This window comes from Schistocerca piceifrons, chromosome 7 (genome assembly GCF_021461385.2).
Source record: "Schistocerca piceifrons isolate TAMUIC-IGC-003096 chromosome 7, iqSchPice1.1, whole genome shotgun sequence".
Taxonomy (NCBI): Eukaryota; Metazoa; Arthropoda; class Insecta; order Orthoptera; family Acrididae; genus Schistocerca; species Schistocerca piceifrons.
Genome location: NC_060144.1, coordinates 458,390,705 through 458,412,835, shown reverse-complemented (window position 1 = coordinate 458,412,835; position 22,131 = coordinate 458,390,705).

The window sequence follows — 22,131 nt, the reverse complement described above, 5'->3', positions numbered from 1 at the left end:
GCTTAGTGCTTGACGTCCCACCCAGGCAACGGCGGTGTCTGGCGAAACCATGCGGTCTACGCCGCGGCTGTAGTAGCTGCTCAGGTCCAGCACTGTGCGGCTTGCCATGAACAGCCCTCGGTACACGCAGAAAACGAAATGTTTATGTGCTCTGCTGGAAGCGTATAAAAAAAATGTTCAAATGTGTGTGAAATCTTATGGGACTTAACTGCTAGGGTCATCAGTCGCTATGCTTACACACTACTTACCCTAAGTTATCCTAAGGAGAAACACACACACACCCGTGCCCGATGCCCATGCTCGTATCTCCGCCGGGACCAGCCGCACAGTCCATGACAGCAGCGCCTCAGACCGATCGGCTAATCCTGCGCGGCGGGAAGCGTACCCACACAGGCAGAATAAAACAGCAGTCCCCAGTGTGGGTACTGGTTATGGCAAACAGCGACACTGTTTCCCCACTCAAGTTGTGATAGCTGGGCAGTTAGCTGGTAAATAATTGAACCCTGGTCCCGTAGAGTAGGCGACCGGCAGCGGTCGAAATATGGCCACGAGGCTGCGCCCCGGCCGAAAGTGCCACGTCAATAGCATTCAGAATTAGCTCAGGCAACAGGCCTGCAACCATCGGACACAGAGTCTGGCTATGACAGCTTTCTTAGAGAAAAGTGGATTTCCTCTCGTAGCTAGAGGCTGGCGATGACTCATAATGCATTTATAAATTCTGAGGTACATATCCAAGCCTGGTCTGCAAGGGCGTTTGAAACGATAGCTTTTCTGGCCACCAAGAACCAACAAGATCCGGACATAGCAATTGAGCAACCATAACACCATTATCCAACCTTTCCTGTTCTGTCAGCAATTTCACAATCCTGTCAGCGCAGCAGCGGTGTGTCAACTTCTCCTTTCAGATGCACAAGAATACCTAGTGCTGAGATTTCTTGTGGCGTTCTTCCTACGACGTCCTTTTGCTCGGAGCATCACAAGACCTTGCCGCTTCGCTAGATGGGATCATGCCGCAGCAAGGCCTAATGTATAGAAATCTGGTCATAACTAAACTCTATTAGGCACAGCAGATATGGAGGATTAAATGAGAAACAGGCAATAAGCACGTCTGACAGGGAGCAGGTACGAGAATTTTTCTTTTACCTTATACTAAGTGAAGCGCTTAGGGATCTCACAACTAATGTTGTATTAAGACTGCATAGGGTTCTTTCGCTTTCTATTTTGTAGACAATACCTTGCATTAGGCACTTTTAAAGAGAGCTGACACCCATTGAACTAAACAGGAATTTAGTACATAAAATTTAGCGGATACTTACGATAGTTCAACAACGATAATTTCCTGCGCACAAGAGCAACGGCAACGAACGATCTTACAATGCTGCTCAAAGTGCCTGCGAAATATATTCATGTCAGGAACGTTGACAACAATTCGTCCTGGCAGCTGCTCTAGAATGTGAAGGTAGGTAAAATGTAACAAAGGGGTGTCGAGGGTACTAACACTCGGGCGTTACAGCAGCTGCCAGGCTGAATTGGTGTCCAAATTTCTAAAGATACTTTTCGAACGTGTTCAACAACTTCGCGTGGGTGACACTGAGCTTGCGGCCAAACTCAGGGATCTTAGCGGTATCATTTGACGTTTTATTCGCGCACATGATAATGTTGCTCTCGTACGTGATTAAGCAAATGGAAAGCGGAAAGTAGTTGGGTTGAAGATAATTAGCATCACTTTCAAATATCGTCGTTTGGATTTGAACGGACGCTAGCGGTTCCAGCACACGAGACCAAAAATCGCGGTCTGCGCTGCACTCCAAAGGGGTGCGATCACGCTCAGTTGGGATGCAGCGCCACAATCTCCTTAGAGAAGGGTTGAAACGTCAGAGAGTGCCAGCAGAGTCAAACGCTGTCAAGAACATGTTTCCGTTGCTTATCGCACAGCGAACAGCCGTTTCCGACCGCTGAATATGAGGGAATCAACGATACAAGGGAAGGGGCAGTTTCATTGACACCCCTAATTTTACCCCCTAAGGCATCTTCGTGTTTGTTCTGAGAGGCGCTGCGTCTTAAATGTTTTCCTCGGCACACCCATAAGAAAACTGCGTGATTTCAACTCTGGGTGTCGCGGTTCTGACCTCCACCTCAAAGACGTCGAAAAAAATTGTTCAGATCGGCCAAAGCACTATGGCACTTAACATCTGAGGTCATGAGTCCCATATACTTAGAACTACTTAAACCTAACCAGCCTAAGGACATCACACACATCTATGCCCAAGGCAGGTTTCGAACCTGCGACTGTAGCAGCAGCGCGGTTTCGGACTGAGGCGCATAGAACCCGTCGAAACAAGGTTGGAATATCAGTAAGAGGAGCAGTGAGAACCTTCTGGTAGGGTGACACGTTCTAGGTGTCAGTGTGACACTAACCTTAGAGCTCATATGAACTTTCGAACAGTCACATTTCTTCCACATGTATCGACGCCTTGCTGTTTGTAGCGCCGCCGAGCCTGAAGGTGACGTCGCAGAGCGACATACTTTGGCACCTTACGGAGGAAGATTGTAGGTATCTTTGAGCCAAATTTGAAACTTACTCGTCGCAATGAGAAACAATTATGGTGTTTCGAAAAATGATACTTAAATTTTGTTACGCAGTGTATATACACACACAAGGAGCGATCAAGTTTCCTTCGGAGGCCATACAGTCTAGAATTGGTACGACAGTTAGGCAAAGTGCCCATCAGTATTGAGGCAACCGACACACCAGGCTGAAGATACTCGTTTAATACAACACCGTGTCCTGTTGCGTGAAGAATAACTGTCTGTTGCACATCCTCGTCCGGCAGGAATCTTAGGCATGGCAAGACAGATTTCTAAGGGTCCAAAAACGTGACAGTCGTATGGGGAGAGGACTTTACGGGAATGCCTCCCACATCAGTTGGTCTAACTTCTGCGTTATGATATTTGAGCTATGGGCACTAGCGCTATCATGAAGCAGCAGCAGCCCTTGGCGCACCAGTCCACAACATCGGTCTTCGACAGACTTTCTGCCCATTCACATTCTTCAGTCTTCGATGGACGTTTACCGATGCTTGTCTTTCAGCAACCAAGAAAGGAACAGAGCTATTTGAATCGTCTTTGGGCGCATTTGGTAATCATGTCGCCATAGTTCACCTTTGCGCATTTACCTCACCCACGTCAGAAATATAAGAATACGACACTTATCTCTTTCTTAGATGTCTGTGCTTACACATGCGCATTGGAGTGGCGGTACGTTACATGTAAGATGCAGCAACATCCTCAAACGTAAACATTTTGATCGCCCCTTTTGATCCGACATCAGATGGATATCCGTCTCAAATTTTTTTGCATTGGACTCTCTAATTATTACAAACTGGAGTGAACTGCACTCTTTTCGAGTCACACCGCAGTATTCGCAGCACATCTGATTATTGATAAATATAGGCTATGAAAGGAGCTAGTTGCACTGCGCATGCCGGCCGTAGTGGCCGCGCGGTTAAAGGCGCCTCAGTCTGGAACCGCACGACCGCTACGGTCGCAGGTTTGAATCCTGCCTGGGGCATGGATGTGTGTGATGTCCTTAGGTTAGTTAGGTTTAAGTAGTTCTAAGTTCTAGGGGACTTATGACCACAGCAGTTGAGTCCCATAGTGCTCAGAGCCATTTGAACCATTTTGCAATGCGTATTCAGTATGAAATGTATGTATTATTCCATTAGGGCCTCATACCTTTTTCATTGGTGTAGTCTTCATTGGTTTAAAATGCAATTGGTGCTAATGTCGATGACTCTTATTTGTGAGTCTGTGTGTCAGTCAAATAATGGCACAATAATATCTCCTTAAGTGAATTCATTTTTAAATTCGGAACTTCAGTTTCGTCCTTTCTACCTGTTGTTCAGTTTCTAGACGTGACGGACCGACGTGAGATTCAAGGTAAAATTTGGGCCCACTTATGGTTATACATACGACAGGAACTTTTTATGAATCCCTAGTAGATCTTTAGACAGAATTTAACTCAGAAAATAATTGTAGGCTTCAGACATGGTCCATGTAGTGGTGGCCGAGGTGGTATTAACATGTGTTTGTTAATTTCCTGATAGTCTCTTTTGTAGCTAGAGAGTGTTGGTCATTGACCGAATTGTACCAACGTGGGTGTTTGGCGTCATTTATTATTTCATTTCGAACTTGCTTATCCAGATCTTCTTTTGCAGAGTCATTAAGCCTTAACCACAACCTAATGTCTGGCTGCACTGTTATTAAACATAGCATACAGCGCACGTACAGGAGGGCTGCTCGGCGATTTTCGGTAAAGGGCATTTGAGTATGGCGCCACCTATCTGCAGATCATTGCGCATGCCTGATATCTGCGCTTCAGAATTCGTCGCCCGGGTGTTCTGTATACGGGGTGTCGACGTACGGATACCGTCAGCCGTACCTAGCCACCAGCAAGGTACAAAGACTTCAAGATGGCAGGCAGTTGCTCCGAGGAAATATTGTGGAATTAGCACAACGTCATCCGGCAGCAAACCCACGGAGGCCTTTTACAATTACATATACTGGTAAAAGAGTGCATGTAATTCTGATAGTCACACCGAATAATTGAATAAGTCAGGAACGTCAGAGTAATCGATGAGTGATGACTGCTGCTAACAAAGCTCTCCCCATCAGATTGTGTTGGCTTCTACAACCAGTGTAAATGCGATCTAAATCATCTGAGTGAATAAAACGCATTATTTTGTAACATTAACAACTATGAATGAAAAGCAACGTTTCATCACCACGAAAGGACCCCTGCAACATCGGTCAAACATGTTTTGCCTATAATTTCTAATATTATTAAATTACGTATCCTAATGAGCACAGGTATTTTATTTAAAAAATCTGAAGTCATTTTGTTCTTGGGTTCCGGATTCTTCTTAAAAAGATTTAGCAGAAGAGGCGCTGCATTCAAAGTACCACTGTGATATTGCCTAGTGTTCCTGAGTCTGAACAGTCTCCAAGAGTTACATTAAAACAGTGTTGACAATTCACATTTTACGTCTACTGATAAAATCGGCATCAGCTGGATGGGCAGGAAATCTTACTTTACCTGTAATTTTCTTTGAGTTGCTATCATCGATGAAGTTTGATTCTGTTCCTAGTGAGGTGTTACGTACGAGGATCAAGTTGTAATGTTCTTTAAAAAGTAAACATTATCTTACATTGAATGATGACAATTGAACACAGATATTTATATTGTCTTACCTCCAAACAAGAAATGATGGAACGCGGTATATTCTGGTCTCTCATAACAAAATAAATTGTGCTAGTTACAGGCTCAGCGTTGTGCAATGCTGGCCATAATACTTGAAAGTGCACATGAAATTCTTTTGGCTGATAAATGAAAACATTTAAGAAAAATCTAACTTCTTTGAAAAACATATGACCTAGAAATGGAGGCGGTACTGATTGTGGTGAACTACTAACACTAATTTCTTTAGCGAAATTATATTCCGAGTTAAGTTTGGCTTTACTAAAACTATTTGACAATTTAAGTTACATTGGTTAGAATAATATATCATATTTACTAATTGATCGACAAACAATGCGATTTATACAGCAGGTATTATCTAACCTAACTAAACCAGCATAAATGCAAATCATAAAAGTACATACAGCTATGTTAACAAATCTTAGACACATTACAAAAGTGAAATATCCAACTACCGTTAATTCAATACGTTTACATACATTCTAGGTTTACTCAACAATTACAAATTATCAGCCAACTCGTATGTACTAACACGCTGGCAAAATTATTTATCATCTTAACCTTTCTTTCAGACTTCTGCTTACATGTTCTCGTAATTCCTACATTGATCTAACACTTGGTGGTTTCGCAAAACACACTACAAAAGCAGCCTACTCCATTGTCTTTCGCTCACAGACAGGTACCTACAACTGTGCACCCAGCGCTGTCTTACTCCAACACTACTATCTCAGAAGCAGCATCTTTGGCTCTGCGGTCGTTCACAGTCAGTGAACCGTTTTATGGAGTCTGTCTTAGACAAACATCGTTTATAAAATCATAGTTCCATTTTGGTTTACATTAATGTTATTATCATATTCGGGTGCCAGATACAAGTGTACCCCGGTAGACTCCTTTCAAAGTTTTGAAAACAAATTCTTGGAAATTTAATAAAATTCTAAAGGTCATAAAGACGTAGACAATGTTCCTTTTTTTCATTATTTCTGATGAAGATTTAAAGCGTAGCTTAGAAGCGTTTCATTTTCTCTGGTTTGCCATTTAGAGATATTGCTGATCTGCTGTTTCTAATTCTCAAAATATTTGGTAGTTACGACGCAAGGCGTATTATCGTTGGTGGAAATTCGTACTACTTGTTGCTCTTGATAATGACCGTAACTAAGAAATGAGTCATACTTCATAAAACCACTCATTTAATTTTCATTTCATATTTCTACAGGTGTAAGTGGATCCAAAATTTACGTTGAACAAGGAACAGATCATATAGATAGATGAAATTTACGGCTGCTACTCTAAACTATATCTATTCAAATTACAGATGATTTTCTTTTATTCACTGAATGTGCATTTTAGCTCTAGCAACGATACTGTGTCGGAACTAGGATTTGATTTCGTGATGTATTGATGCCCTGCTGCTGTGCAGTTAGGGATACGAACAGAATTTGAAGCAGCATTGTAGCTCCTACCCCCCCCCCTCCCCCCCCCCCCCCAGCAACCCAACCACCCGCTACATCCATCCTCAACCCCAACGGACTTCTTCTCCTCTCCCCCTCCCCCTCCCACACACACAGACACACCCACACACACTCCACCAATAATAGGTCAGTCCTCCTGTTTCCAAAAATGGATGAAGAGAATCACAGTTTCACTTAATTTTCTTTTCTTTTACATTTTACACAACTGGTAGGTAATAGTTAAAGCTACTCTGCTGCCACGATATGCATACCACGTAGTCTATGGAAATGTGACAAGTAACTTCAAGTCTCCGCTAAGGGAGCACCAGTGCCGTTGCCACCTGTAATAACCGCGTAACTCAAATTTTCATAGCCCACCAGTCTCGTAATACCTTCGCGTGAGGCAACTGCCTTGTTAGCACAACCCTTTCGGAGCTTTGTTGTTGGCAGGGCTGGTTCGGCCACTGCTATGAGATAGGCTGCCTGGGGAAACAAAGGCCCTGTCGCTAAAACCGGAGAGCGAAGGCCTCTATGTCTTTTGCTAAAGCTACGGAAGCTGCCGGTATTATGTACTTTCGCGCTCTCTTGGTGACAACGGAACACTGTTACAGTACCATGACTACACGCAGTATTAAATAAGCTGGGATTATCGTGCATACAATCTGAGATGGCTTTGCGTCGGCCGACTCAAAACGGAAGTGGTGTGAGGACGCCTGCGTAGCTCTCGTCTGTCTTCTTAATACGCACCCAGGGTGTTGTTACGGCTTTGAGAACGGACTTTCGCATGACATTGTATGGCTGATATGTAGTACCGAGATTGCTCACAAACGTATTCCCTGTATTCCTGCTGAGCACTGAAATCCCACCTTTACATTTAAGCAATATATACTTCTCTGACGTTCTTTCACAGTGCTTCATTTAGTAGGGCTCAGTGCTAGTACACACGAATCTTATTTGTCCCTAGTTATAATGGTATGTCGCAATTTTGTTGGGCGCGGCTTAATAAATTTCGTATAAACTAATAGGATCAACACCTCAATAGGATTTTCTTCTGGTCTTACTATTATTTGAAGATATGTGTCGTCTTTGTATAATTGATGGCGACAGACTTGAACAAAATTTCAGCTTCGAATAATTAATTTATCTCTTTAAACGTGTATGAAAGCAAGAATAAGGAGGTTCTCCGCTGAATCGGTAAAGACACAAGCTATGAAAAACACTGACAAGAAGAAGAGGCAGGATGTCAAGACATGTGTAACGGCATCAGGGAATTACCTCCATAGCACAACAGGCAGCTATGGAGGGTATAAATCGTAGCAAAAAAAAAAAAAAAAAAAAGGAAAGTTCAAATGGCTCTGAGCACTGTGAGACTTAAATACTAAGGTCATCAGTCCCCTAGAACTTAGAACTACTTAACTAACCTAAGGCGAGGCTGGATTCGAACCTGCGACCGTAGCGGTCGCGTGGTTCCAGACTGTAGCTCCTAGAACCGCTCGGCCACCCCCGGCCGTCGGTGACTTGCATCACTCAATACAGACAGACAAATGCAACAAAGTGCTATTCGTGGGCAGATTAGGCTAACCCATTTTTTCTCAACAGAAGCAGTTGCAAAGGCTACAGATTGAATGATTGATTGTCCTGGCATTGTGACATTAGCCAAGTTGGCCTTACTTTGCTACTGCTGAGAACGGCTGATAGAAAGTGGAAACTACAGCCGTTAATTTTCCGGCAGGTCTGAAGCTCTGCTGTATGCCTAAATAATGATGATATTTTCTTCGGTAAAATATTCCGGAGGTACTGTAATCGCCCATTCAGATCTCCGAGTGCGGCTACTCAAGAGAATGTCAGCAACAGGAATGAATCCTACCTGCCTAAAGAATGTAGTAGCCCATGGTCCTGTCGTGACAACACCAGGATATTTGAAAACAGAAAAGCATAGAATGAAGGTAAATTTAGTGGCTTTTAGTGAAGTTTTGTGCTTGGAAAAACTGGACTTGTAGTCAGGTACGCAAAGGTTTACAAATAAAAAATCAAATAGGGTTAATGCAGTAGTTGGTCTGATAAAGAATTAGAAAATCTGAATGCAGGCAGGATTACTTGAAAAGCATCATCGTAGTCAAAAATAACACGATGACAACACCCACTAAAATAAGACCAGTTTATATGTCAGCCACCTCCGAAAACGAAAATAAGATTTACATAATGTGTAAAAGGAATATTAAGATAGAACGAAGGCTACTGAGCGCCGTGGAAACAGATAATAAACCGCTTCAGTTGTAAATAACTTTACTGATTCAATCATTATGGGTCTGGTGACTATAAGCCTCTCTTCACGGGACCAGGACTGCAATAGATTAATGGATAAACTATAATAAGAGATCGCGTACCCCTTAACGCATGTTTAGTTATTATAATAGTGCAAATTCACGGCCCAACTTTAAAAATAAAGTTTACATGCTCAGGTTAGTCAGAGTGAAACACGAGTGTCGCGCCAGATGATCAACACAATTACCTAAAGAAATCAACGGTCAAGGGAAGAACAAAGGAATGCCACAAGGCGCGTAGCCGCCGCACACTGGACACAACGCTGCGGGCTGGTGACACGTGAAGTCGGGATACGGTTATGACGCTGCTATAGAAGGCGGCCGCGCACGAAAACTAGGCGACTGTCCTATTGGGACGGAAAGAAGAGCGTTCTTGTGGTGAATAGCGTCAGAGCTGACTATCCTCATGGTCAGTAATGGTGGATGCGTAATATGCAACTGATTAAAAGATGGTTAGATGTACATGTATAAATGTCAGTTATGTACTCGGGCATTAATGGTGAGAGGGCCGAACCTCTCGAAAAAAAAAAAAGATATAAAGGTAAAATTGAAACTTGAAATAACCACAAATGGATCAATAGTGGCATGTCGGATAAAAATAAATCAAATATAGAGACAAATGTGTATCCACAAGAAGAAACAGTACGAGCTGGGACTAAACTTAAAGGTATAAAAAGGAAATTACAATTTCTCTGAGTGGGAAGTTTGAGAGTTATACTGATGGGGTTTGAGACCTGATTCAGAAAAGAATTATTATTTAGACGATGCATGTGCTTCGCTGTAGTTTACTGGTTTAGGGTTGTCGAAGTGTTCTTGTTTAAGCTGTGCATAATTTTTATTTCCTCTAATAAATTAAGGACGAGACCTATGTGGTGATGGCGAAGGATACTCAAACTGGTATTTATTTCAACTACAGAGTGGTCATGGACTTTCAGGTGAGGGGACAAAGTGGGCTTAGAATTATTATGGTCCTGATGTTCCTTGAATCGTATGTTAAAAGTGAGACGCGTCTGCCCGATGTAGTGGCATTCGCAAACATTGCACTTCATCTGATAAATGACTAGGCCCATAGGAGACTTCAGGTCCTGGCTTCACGGTACCTATACTGAGACCAATTCGTTTTTAAAATGTATAAAAAATACCACTGTTTTCACTGACTGCTTGGAGCAATGGTTAATATCTTGAGGACGCCACATCGTATTAGTATTGAACGATAATACTAAGAAGCGATATAAAATAAACATTTTGGAGAACTAGTGTTATATGAGGGTTTGCATTTATTATAATAGTACTGGAAAAGTTGGACGCATATCGTCGGATCCTTCTAGTGTGGAGAGGTTTTCTACTGTTTGAACCCGTGTTATTATGTACAAATGTGGAGTGCATTCAGAGACCGGCTTCGTCGCAGCCTGTCGGTATAAAAATGATTCAAATGGCTATGAGCAATATGGGACTTAACACCTGAGGTCATCAGTCCCCTAGAACTTAGAACTACTTAAACCTAACTAACCTAAGGACATCACACACATCCATGCCAGAGGCAGGAGTCGAACCTGCGTCCGTAGCTGTCGGTATAGCCCACACGAAAATGGTACAGGAAAACTGGGAAACGTGAATGTGAATGAGCCACGTGAGTAATTTGGTTGGTGCCGATGAGGTCGGTAGTCTGGCGACTGCTTTTATGCAGCTCTCCACGCTGCTCTATTACTGCAGACGCCTGTTCAGCTCCGAATAATCAGTAAAACCTGTATCTGTTTGAACCTGATTACTATATTGAAACCTTAGTCCCTCTCTTCAGTTATTACCTTTCCTCCAACCGCTACACACTTCAACCCATTACAAAACTGTCGATATCTTCACGCTATAGGATTAGTCCTGTCAACGGATACCTTCATATCTGTACCACAATTTCTTTTTTTTTTTAATTATATTCAGTACTCACTCATAAGTTACACGACCTACACATCAGACCCTCAGCGTTTATCTGTAGCACCATATATCGCAAACTTGTAATTACCTCTTGCCCGAATAGCTTATCGTCTACGTTTCATCCGTACAAGGCTACACTTGAGACGCATACATTCAGAAAACACTTCCTAAACTTAAATTTGTATTATGTGTTACGAAAGTCTTCTTTTTCTGCGGGGGTTTTCGTGTTACAACCAGTCTGCATTTTATATTTCCTGTTCTTTGGCCCTCGTCGCCTATTTTACTGCACTGAATAGAAGACTCAAGTACAACATTTAGAATCCCATTTCATAATCTAATCTCTTGAACGCCACCTGATTTACATCGACTGCTTACACTTAGTTATGTTTAGCTTACAAACTCCTTTCAAGAAACTGTCTATTCCATTCAACTGCCCTTGCCAGTCTTTTGGGGTTCCTGGAAGAATCGTAATACCATCGCAAACCTAAAAATTTTGTTTCTTCTCCGTGAATTTTAAATTCCTCTCCCAATTTCTTCTTGATGACCTTAACATGTAGATTAAATAACATCGGGTATATTCTACAACACTGGGTCACTCCAACTTCAACCACTGTTTCACATTCATGACCGTCGATTCTTCTAACTGAGCCTGGTTTCCGTAGAAGTTATGACGAACCTTCTACTTCCTGTACAATTATGCCTGCTACATTCGTAATTTCTAAGAGTGTAATCCAGTGAACATTGCAAACGATTCTTTTAATTTACAAACGCTATTAAAGTTGTTTTGTTTGTCTCTTATCTGTCTTCCTGCTCTCGCTTCCCACGCCCGGGTACCCGGGTTCGATACCCGGCGGGGTCAGGGATTTTCTCTGCCTCGTGATGGCTGGGTGTTGTGTGCTGTCCTTAGGTTAGTTAGGTTTAAGTAGTTCTAAGGTCTAGGGGACTGATGACCATAGATGTTGAGTCCCATAGTGCTCAGAGCCATTTGAACCATTTTTGTCTTCCTGCGTGGTCCTACATTTCTTTGGAACCCAAACTGACTTTGCTGAGATCACCTTCTACCAGTTTTCCATTCTTCCGTAAATAACAGGTGCCAGTATTTTGAATGAGTGACACATTGATCTAATAGTTCGACAATATTCATATTTTTCACATCCTGCCTTATGTGGGATTGGAATTATGTCATTCTTATTGTGTGCATGAGGAATAATATCACTTACGTTCTTCACCAGCTGAAATACTTTTGACGTATCTGGCTTTCACAAAGACGCCAATACTTCTGAAGAAACATCGTCTGCTCTAGGTCACTTCATTCGTCTCTCTTGTTTCATCTTCGGTCTTTCAGTGCTCCGGTTTTTCAACTTTTTCAGCGTTGACTACCTTCATTTTCTACCTTATTCAGTCTCTTCCGTTTTAATCTACAGTTCACAACCAATAGGTCCATATTGTCCCTGTAGTTCTGTTGCGAATCAAAATTTGAGTTATTATGGTCTGTAACATGACCGTCTGCGTTCAAAGCTAGCGAGTGACTCCCTTCTTGCAGCCTCACTCCCAGTATAGCTATCAGGTAACGAGTGGGAACCAGCTCAATTCTGATTGGCTGACCATACTAACTGCCAAACAGAATACTCGCTCATGATCATACTCGTGGCGAAACTTTTCTGCACCAATCCTTATCCACAGACGCATTAGCATCAATCTGACATACAAATTTTATAGTAATGTTTAATAACCGAAAACGAAAAGACAATAATTCTGGAAATATTTTTAAGATACAGATTTTACTCCAACTGACTTTGTGGCTACTCTATTACAATAGCAATCACACCTAGACATACGTCATCAGTAAAGTGGGTAGATCCCCTATGATCATTTTCCCATAACAGGCCTGTGTAACTCTTGCACATTACGTAAGACGGTATATAATGAAATATTGAAATTTGACGTATGTCCCACATACTCAAAGGGTCACATAACACGTAATAAAATAAATATTGATTTTAATAGTTTTTTCTGAAGTTATTCTAGATTTCATACTACGAAAACTGTAAGGTATTTGAAATTTTTAAAATAAATTTCAGTTAAATAATTCTATACCCTGATATTTCAGTTGAGTGTTTCAATTGACAACCAAAAACAAGTCATTAATGTTTTCAGGTGAATTTCCTCTCTTAAGCGTAGTTTTTCTAACTTTAAAGTAAATTTTCCAGTCTCCGACAATATGCCCGCCAGAAAGCCGAGATTTGCACACCACCTTTCTATTAATAACAAAGTGCCACATACATATATTGAAAACGATTACACAAAAACTACTATCGTTTATTTAGATTCTCATAGGTGGTGAATGTACACATTCAGTAAGAGACATTGAATAGCTTTCCCACGGAAAGCAGTGACAGATGCACATGTGTCTTCCGGGTAGGCAGCAAGATGTCAGCCCCCAAAGTTGCATACAGCAAGCTACCCTAAAACAAACGTTCGCTCGGAACAACTTGCGACGCTACACTTACACAGAAATGAGATATCAGTTATAAGAGTCGAGAGGCATGAAAGAGAAGCAGTGGTTAAAAATAAAGTGAGACAGAGTCGTAACCTATTTCCAATGTCATTAAATCTTTACACTGAACAATCAGTAAAGAAAACAAAATAAAAATTTAGAGTAGTCAATAAAGCTCAGGGCGAAGAATCAAGCACTTTGAGGTTTCCCGATGACAGAGACATCAAAGTACTTGGAAAAACAGTTGCACAGAATGGAAAGTGACTCGAAAGGTGGGCATAAGCTGAACATCAACAGAAGTATAACAAGCGTAATAGAATTTAGTCGAATTATAGCAGGTATTGGTGAGGAAACTATTTTAGATAACGAAACAACGAGGGTAGCGGATGAAATCTGTTGTTTAGTCAGTGAACTAAGTGACAATGTCCGAAACGTAGAGGGGATATAATATGTAGACTTTTAATAGCAAGAAAACTGTTTCTGAAGAAGAGAAATTCGTTAGTACTGAACGTAGATTTAAGTGTTAAGAAATCCATTCTGAAGGATTGTAGCCAAGTAGGGAAGTGAAACATGGACGATAAACAGTTTAGACAAGAATGGAATAAAGGCTTTAGAAATGTGGTGCTACAGAAGAATGCTGAATGTCAGATGAATAGATCACATAGCTAACGAGAAGGTACAGAATAGAATTGGGGAGAACAGAAATTTGTGGCACAACCTGACTAGAAGAAGGATCGGTTGATAGGACACATTCTGAGGCATCAAGGGATCACCAACATAAAACTGGAGGGGAATGTGTGGAGTGGGGGGGGGGGGGCGAGGGGGGACGATGAATACAGTTAGCTGATTCAGAAGGGTGTAGGTCGCAGAAGTTACTCAGAGATGAAGAGGCTTGCACAGGACAAAATAGCGTGGACAGCTGCTTCAAATCAGTCTTCGGACTGTAGACCAGAGCAACAATATGTCATGATTAACGGAGAATCTCTCTAAGCGATTGTAGGCTTCACCGCTGTAATTGATTGATAGCATACTACCACGTGTAGTAAAAGCTGTGCCTTGACCGGTGGTTGATAATTCTTGCTTAGGTTGCTCTACAATCATCGGCATACTAGATGGTTCTGTTCACAATAACTGGGGATCCCGTTTGTGCGCACCAAGGAATCTCGGTGTTCGTAATATATGTGGACATGTGTGTAATTCGGTGCTTTGCATACACCGAAGGGAGTCGTTGCGGTTTTATTGGCTGTATTGGGAACCACTTAGGTGATAGATTGATTGCCATAATTATGAATGGATGGATTTAGGATTCTTGCTGATCAGAGGGCTCAAAAACACTGAATTAATTTACACAGAGAAGCTAGTATTTGTGATAGAAGAATTCAAAAATTGTGGTTTTGCACCGGAAGCTGCCAGTTAATTGTTGAGATTTTGTTGGTAATAGGCTAACCATATCAAACTGGAATCACTCAAGTGAACGGGTGAAGAAACACATATTACTGCCAATTAAAACAGGACTTTTCATTTTATAAGTTAAGGCCAAAAGTGGTGATGGCATATGGGCTTTTTCCTTAATTTTTTAAATTGCTATCAATCTTATGTGGGTTTAAATTTTTCTGGCTCTCATTCACTTGCATCGTCGTTTCGCTGTTGAAAATAAAACTCAATAAAGCCAAATGATTAAAAATGGATTAGAATTTCAAGCATTTTGAATGGCACTAGATGTAGCCTCCCATTAACAATAACGGAAGCCCAAAGAGAAGAAAAAGTACCTTATCATGTGAGATAAGTAGAAAAAAAGATAAAGCAACAATGGCAATAACTAAATCGGAGTAGTAAAACTTTGAGGAGCAATATTTTACTAAAGAAAGGATACCAGTAATAACTGAAGACAAAACATTTGAGGAAAATGTCATAGATATTCCGTGCTTGAGAAACATTAATTACGACCAATTAATTTTATTACATATATTACTTCTACCATTAATAAAGTGAAGCTTTTGTGTTATCAGTTTAGGAAAGCGCCTGATAATAGTACTTGCTACGACAGTTTTTTTAAGTGAATGGGAATGTACGTAAATTAATAACAAACAAAGGCAGAAGTAAAGTCCGAGTCATCGCTGGCTTAATAGTAAAACGTATCTACTAGTATTTTGAACACGGCTGCGCTTAAGCAACTATTAGAGATCAGTAAATGAATCCAATTACAACAAAAGGTGGTTTTATTCATCTTTTACACCCACTGAAACCATGGTAAAACGTCGAATAAAACCAGTTTTTGTTACAGTTCCTTGGCTGCTTTGGATTCATTTACTGATACCTCTAAGTATTGACGCAATCGATAACGGAGGAGCTGGAGAACCTTTACTTAACGTTTATCTTGAGTAAAAATAAACAAAGAGTCGGAAAGTTGTTTACTGACTAGCAGCTTGAATTCCCTTTAGGAACGGAAATACAAAGATAGATAATTTCTGGATATTAGCAGAACCGACTCGCATTCTCACCGATGTATGTGTAGTCTCCTGTGCCCACGAAATAAGTTAGTAAAACAAATTTACGATTGAACTGCACAAAGAAAGTTGATTTATCGTTGATCAGTTAGAATTTGTTTACTTAACCTATTTAAATTAATCGATATTACATTGAAAATTTAAGTTCATAACTTATAGTATTAAGACAAAGTGACAGGGATTAACTCGTCAATTCCTGGTGTTCTTCGCTAGATGATTTTGTAGTTTTAATAGAACATCTGTCAGTCAGAGATATGTTAGCCCAAAGTCAAATACTGCTTGCATTTAATAGCCCCCTACGTATTGACAATATGTTATCTCTGAATTGTCAAGGGCGTTGGTGCATATGGTTGACAGTTCGTTACCTGATTAGAAAAGTTTTCTGGTACAGCATAATTATCGTGTTGTACAAGTATATATTTCTTTCTCAAATTAAGGCCGATATTTGATATTAGTAGGCTTCTCTTGGCACAGGAGACTACACATACATCGGTGAGAAGGCGAGTCGGTTCTGCAAATATCCAGAAATTATCTATCTTTGTATTTCCGTTCCTAAAGGGAATACAAGCTGCTAGTCAGTAAACAACTTTCCGACTCTGTTTATTTTTACTCAAGATAAACGTTAAGTAAAGGTTCTCCAGCTCCTCCGTTATCGATTGCGTCAATACTTAGAGGTATCAGTAAATGAATCCAAAGCAGCCAAGGAACTGTAACAAAAACTGGTTTTGTTCGACGTTTTACCATGGTTTCAGTGGGTGTAAAAGATGAGTAAAACCAACTTTTGTTGTAATTGGATTCATTTACTGATCTCTAATAGTTGCTTAAGCGCAGCCGTGTTCAAAATACTAGTAGATACGTTTTACTATTAAGCCAGCGATGACTCGGACTTTACTTCTGCCTTTGTTTGTTATTAATTTACGTACATTCCCATTCACTTAAAAAAGCTGTCGTAGCGAGTACTATTATCAGGCGCTTTCCTAAACTGATAACACAAAAGCTTCACTTTATTAATGGTAGAAGTAATATATGTAATAAAATTAATTGGTCGTAATTAATGTTTGTCAAGCACAGAATATCTATGACATTTTCCTCAAATGTTTTGTCTTCAGTTATTACTGGTATCCTTTCTTTAGTAAAATATTGCTCCTCAAAGTTTTACTATTCCGATGTAGTTATTGGCATTGTTGCTTTATCTTTATTTGTACTTATCTCACATAATAAGGTGCTTTTTCTTCTCTTTGGGCTTCCGTTATTGTTAATGGGAGGCTACATCTAGTGCCATTCAAAATGCTCGAAATCCTAATCCATTTTTAATCATTTGGCTTTATTGAGCTTTAATTTCAACAGCGATACGACGATGCAAGTGAATGAGAGCCAGAAAAATTTAAACCCACATAGGATCGATAGCAATTTAAAAAATTAAGGAAAAAGCCCATATCCCATCACCACTTTTGGCCTTAACTTATGAAATGAAAAGTCCTGTTTTAATTGGCAGTAATATGTGTTTCTTCACCCGTTCACTTGAGTGATTCCAGTTTGATATGGTTAGCCTATTACCAACAAAATCTCAACAATTAACTGGCAGCTTCCGGTGCAAAACCACAATTTTTGAATTCTTCTATCACAAATACTAGCTTCTCTGTGTAAATTAATTCAGTGTTTTTGAGCCCTCTGATCAGCAAGAATCCTAAATCCACCCATTCACAATTATGGCAATCAATCTATCACCTAAGTGGTTCCCAATACAGCCAATAAAACCGCAACGACTCCCTTCGGTGTATGCAAAGCACCGAATTACACACATGTCCACATATATTACGAACACCGAGATTCTTTGGTGCACACAAACGGGATCCCCAGTTATTGTGAACAGAACCATCTAGTATGCCGATAATTGTAGAGCAACCTAAGCAAGAATTATCAACCACCGGTCAAGGCACAGCTTTTACTACACGTGGTAGTATGCTATCAATCAATTACAGCGGTGAAGCCTACAATCGCTTAGAGAGATTCTCCGTTAATCATGACATATTGTTGCTCTGGTCTACAGTCCGAAGACTGATTTGAAGCAGCTGTCCACGCTATTTTGTCCTGTGCAAGCCTCTTCATCTCTGAGTAACTTCTGCGACCTACACCCTTCTGAATCAGCTAACTGTATTCATCCTCCCCCCCTCCCCCCCCCCCCCCCACTCCACACATTCCCCTCCAGTTTTATGTTGGTGATCCCTTGATGCCTCAGAATGTGTCCTATCAACCGATCCTTCTTCTAGTCAGGTTGTGCCACAAATTTCTTTTCTCCCCAATTCTATTCTGTACCTTCTCGTTAGCTATGTGATCTATTCATCTAACATTCAGCATTCTTTTGTAGCACCACATTTCACAGTCTTAGCAGCAGAATTTCTTAACTTCGTCTACGTGGTGACCTTCGATCCTGCTACTAAGTTCCTCGCTGATCTTATTTCTACTACCTCTCATTACCTTCGTCTTTCTTCGATTTACTATCACTCCATACTCTGTGCTCATTAGACTGTTTATTCCATTCTGCATGTCATGTAATTCTTCTTCACATTCACTCTGGATAGCAATGACATCAGCGAATCGTATCACTGATATCCATTCACCTTGAATTTTAATTCCACTTCTGAACCTCTTTATTATTTCCACCATTGCTTCCTCGATGTACAGATTGAACAGTAGGTGTGAAAGACTACATCTTTGTCATACACCCTTTTTAATACGATAGCTTCCTTTTTGGTCGTCCACTCTTATTATTCCCTCTTGGCTGTTGTACATATTATATTATATAACACGTCTCTCCCTATTAGCTTATCCCTATTTTTAGAGTATTACGAACATCTTGCACCATTTTACGTTGTCGAACGCTTTTTCCAGGAAGGCAAATCCTATGAACGTGTCTTGATTTTTCTTTAGTCTTGCTTCCATTACTAAACACAACGTCAAAATTGCCTCTCTCGTGCATTTACCTTTCCTAAAGCCAAACTGATCATCATCTAACGAATCCTCAATTTTCTTTTCCATTCTTCTGTATATTGTTCTTTTCAGAATCTTGGATGCATGAACTTTTAAGCTGATTGTGTGATAATTCTCGCACTTGTCAGCTCTTATCTTCTTTGGAATTACGTCTATGATATTTTTTCCGTAAGTCAGGTGATACGTCGCCAAGCCCACACATTCTACATACCAGCGTAGTCGTTTTCTGCCACTTCTCCCTATCATTTTAGAAATTCAGAAGGAATGTGATCTATCCCTTCTGCCTTATCTGATCTTAAAGTCCTCCAAGGCTCTCTTAAATTCTAATCTGGATCCCCTATCTCTTCTAAATCGACCCCTGTTTCTTTTTCTATCACATCAGACAAATGCTCCCCCTCACAGACGCTTTCAGTGTATTCTTCCCACTTATCCTCTCTCTCGTCTGCATTTAACAGTAGAATTCCCGTTGGTCTCTTCATGTTATCACCCTTGCTTTTAATGTCACCGAAGGTAGTTTTGACTTTCCTGTTTACTGAGTCAGTCCTACACACAATAATTTCTTTTCAGACTTCTGCACATTTTTCATGCAGCCGTTTCGTCTTAGCTTCCCTGCGCCTCCTATTTATTTCATTCTTCAGCGACTTGTATTTCTGTATTCCTGAGTCACCCGGAAAATTTTTGTGCTGTTTCCTTTCATCAGTCAACTGAAGTATTTCTTCTGTTACACGTGATTTCTTCGCAGTTACCTTCTTTGTACCTATGTTTTCCTTCCCAACTTCTGCTATCGCCCGTTTTGGGGATGTCCAATCCTCTTCAACTGCACTGCCTCCTGAGCTATTCCTTATTGCTGTATCTATAGCCTTAGAGAACTTCAAGTGAATATCGTAATTCCTTAGTACTTCCGTATCACACTTCTTTGCGTATTGATTCTTCCTGACTAATGCCTTAAACTTCAGGCTACTCTTCATCACTACTATGTTGTGATCTGAGTCTGTATCTGCTCCTGGATCCGCCTTACAATCCAGTATCTAATTTCGGAATCTTGGTCTGTCCATGCTGTAATCTAACTGAAATATTCCCGAATCACCCGGCATTTTAAAGTATATCTCCTTCTCATGTGATTCCTGAACAGAACATTCGCTATTACTAGCTAAAGTTTATTACGGAACTAAATTAATCTTTCTCCTCTCTAATTCCTTGTCCCAAACCCATATTCTCCTGTAACCTTTTCTTCTTCTCTTTCCCCCACGACTGCATTCCAGTCTCCCTTCACTATTAGATTTTCATCTCCTCTTACATATTGTATTACCCTTTTAATATCCTTATACACTTTCTCTATCTCTTCATCTTCAGCTTGCGGTGTTGGCATGTATATCTGAACTATCGTTGTCGGTGTTGGTTTGCTGTCAATGCTTATCTCCCATAAGTCCAACCCCTCGTCCAAGTCGTGGGAGATGGGCAACGGCACAAAGTAGGGGATTGCCTTTAGGGGCGATGTACAGCGGGGACTTCGTGTGCCCCAGGACCGCTACGGTAGCTGAGAAGGCCCTATGGGAACCCTGAAACGTGACGGCTAACGGGGCTCTGGTGAAGCTGCGATAGGCCTAGCAAGCCAGTAGTGGATAAATCAACTGCTTTCAAAAAGGGAACATGCCTCGGATCACGGAACGGATTTAAGGGAAACGGACCAAGCAATGGAAAAGGATTACGAGATGGTTTACGGCTGGGCACCTTAAACGTAAGGACTCTAACTGGGAAGTTAGAAGAAATTGTAGAAATGATGGAAAGGAGGAAATTGGACATCTTGGGACTTGCTGAGACTAGGTGGAGAGGAGTTGGTGAAAAACCACTAAGTAAAGGATGTAAACTGTACTGGATAGGGAATGAGAGGGGAAGAAATGGAGTGGCAATAGTGGTCAGAGAGGGTCTGCAGGAGGAGGTGGAAGGTATCAATGATCGAATGATAAAAGCCAGAGTACGGGTGAAAGGAAAAAGCATTGAAATCATCCAAGCATATGCCCCACAGGTGGGGTGTACAAAAAAGGAGAAGGAGGAATTTGAAGATGACATGCAAAAGCAGCTAAATGGAGGAAATCAGATTATAATAGGGGACCTCAATGCACATGTTGGCACAGACAGGAAAGGATTCGAGGAGATAATGGGACCAGAGGGCTGGGGGAACCGAAATAGAGAAGGAAAATTGTTGCTGGAATTCTGCAAGAGGAATGGGCTGGCGATCGCAAATTCGTGGTACAAGAAGAGGAGTAGTCACAAAATAACTTGGTACAGTGGGGACTGGTCCCAAACTTCAGTAGTAGACTGTGTACTAGTGGATAGGCAGATGATGAGCAGCCTCACAGATGTTAAGGTCATACCATCTGAGGCCTTAGACAGCGACCATCGGCTGTTGGTAGCCACCCTAAGAGAGAAAAAAGATAGGAGGGCAACAGATATACAGGAGAAAAGGTTGAAGACATGGATGCTGAAAGAGGATGAACGGAGGACCCAGTACCAGACACTGATCAGGAAGAAGCTGCCAAAGGAAGATCAGAGAACAGTGGAAGAAGAATGGGGCGATTTTAAGAGGGCTCTAGTTGAGGCAGCTGAGACTGTGTGCGGAAGAACTAGCACAAAGAGGAGAAGTAGGGAAACCCCATGGTGGAACAACATATGTAAAGAGGCAGTACTTCGAAAGAACAAAGCCTTCAGAGAATGGTTCCAGACCCGAACAGAGGAAGCTAGGGTAAAATATAAGGAAAGCAAGAAAGCGGCACAGACCATAGTAAGGGCGGAGAAGAAGAAGTGGATGGAAAAATGGACAAGAATGTTAGAAGAGGACAGTGAAGGGAACAAAAAAGTACTTTACACCATGGTAAGAAATAAGAGGAATGACAGAAGCGAGTGCCTGAGGATCATGGATAATAATGGAAGAGTTGTGGAGGAAATGCATGAGCTCAAAAAGATTTGGAAGGAGTACTTTGAAGATCTGTTGAATGCTGCCAAGCAGGTAACTAACAGCGATGGAGAGCCTAAGGCAGCAGACGATTATAATAGTGGGGAAATTGATGATCTAACTTGGAATGAAGTGGAAGAAGCCATAAAGAGGATGAAAGGGGGCAAGGCACCAGGTTGGGATGAAGTAACAGTGGATATGATACGAGCAGCAGGAGAAGTAGGA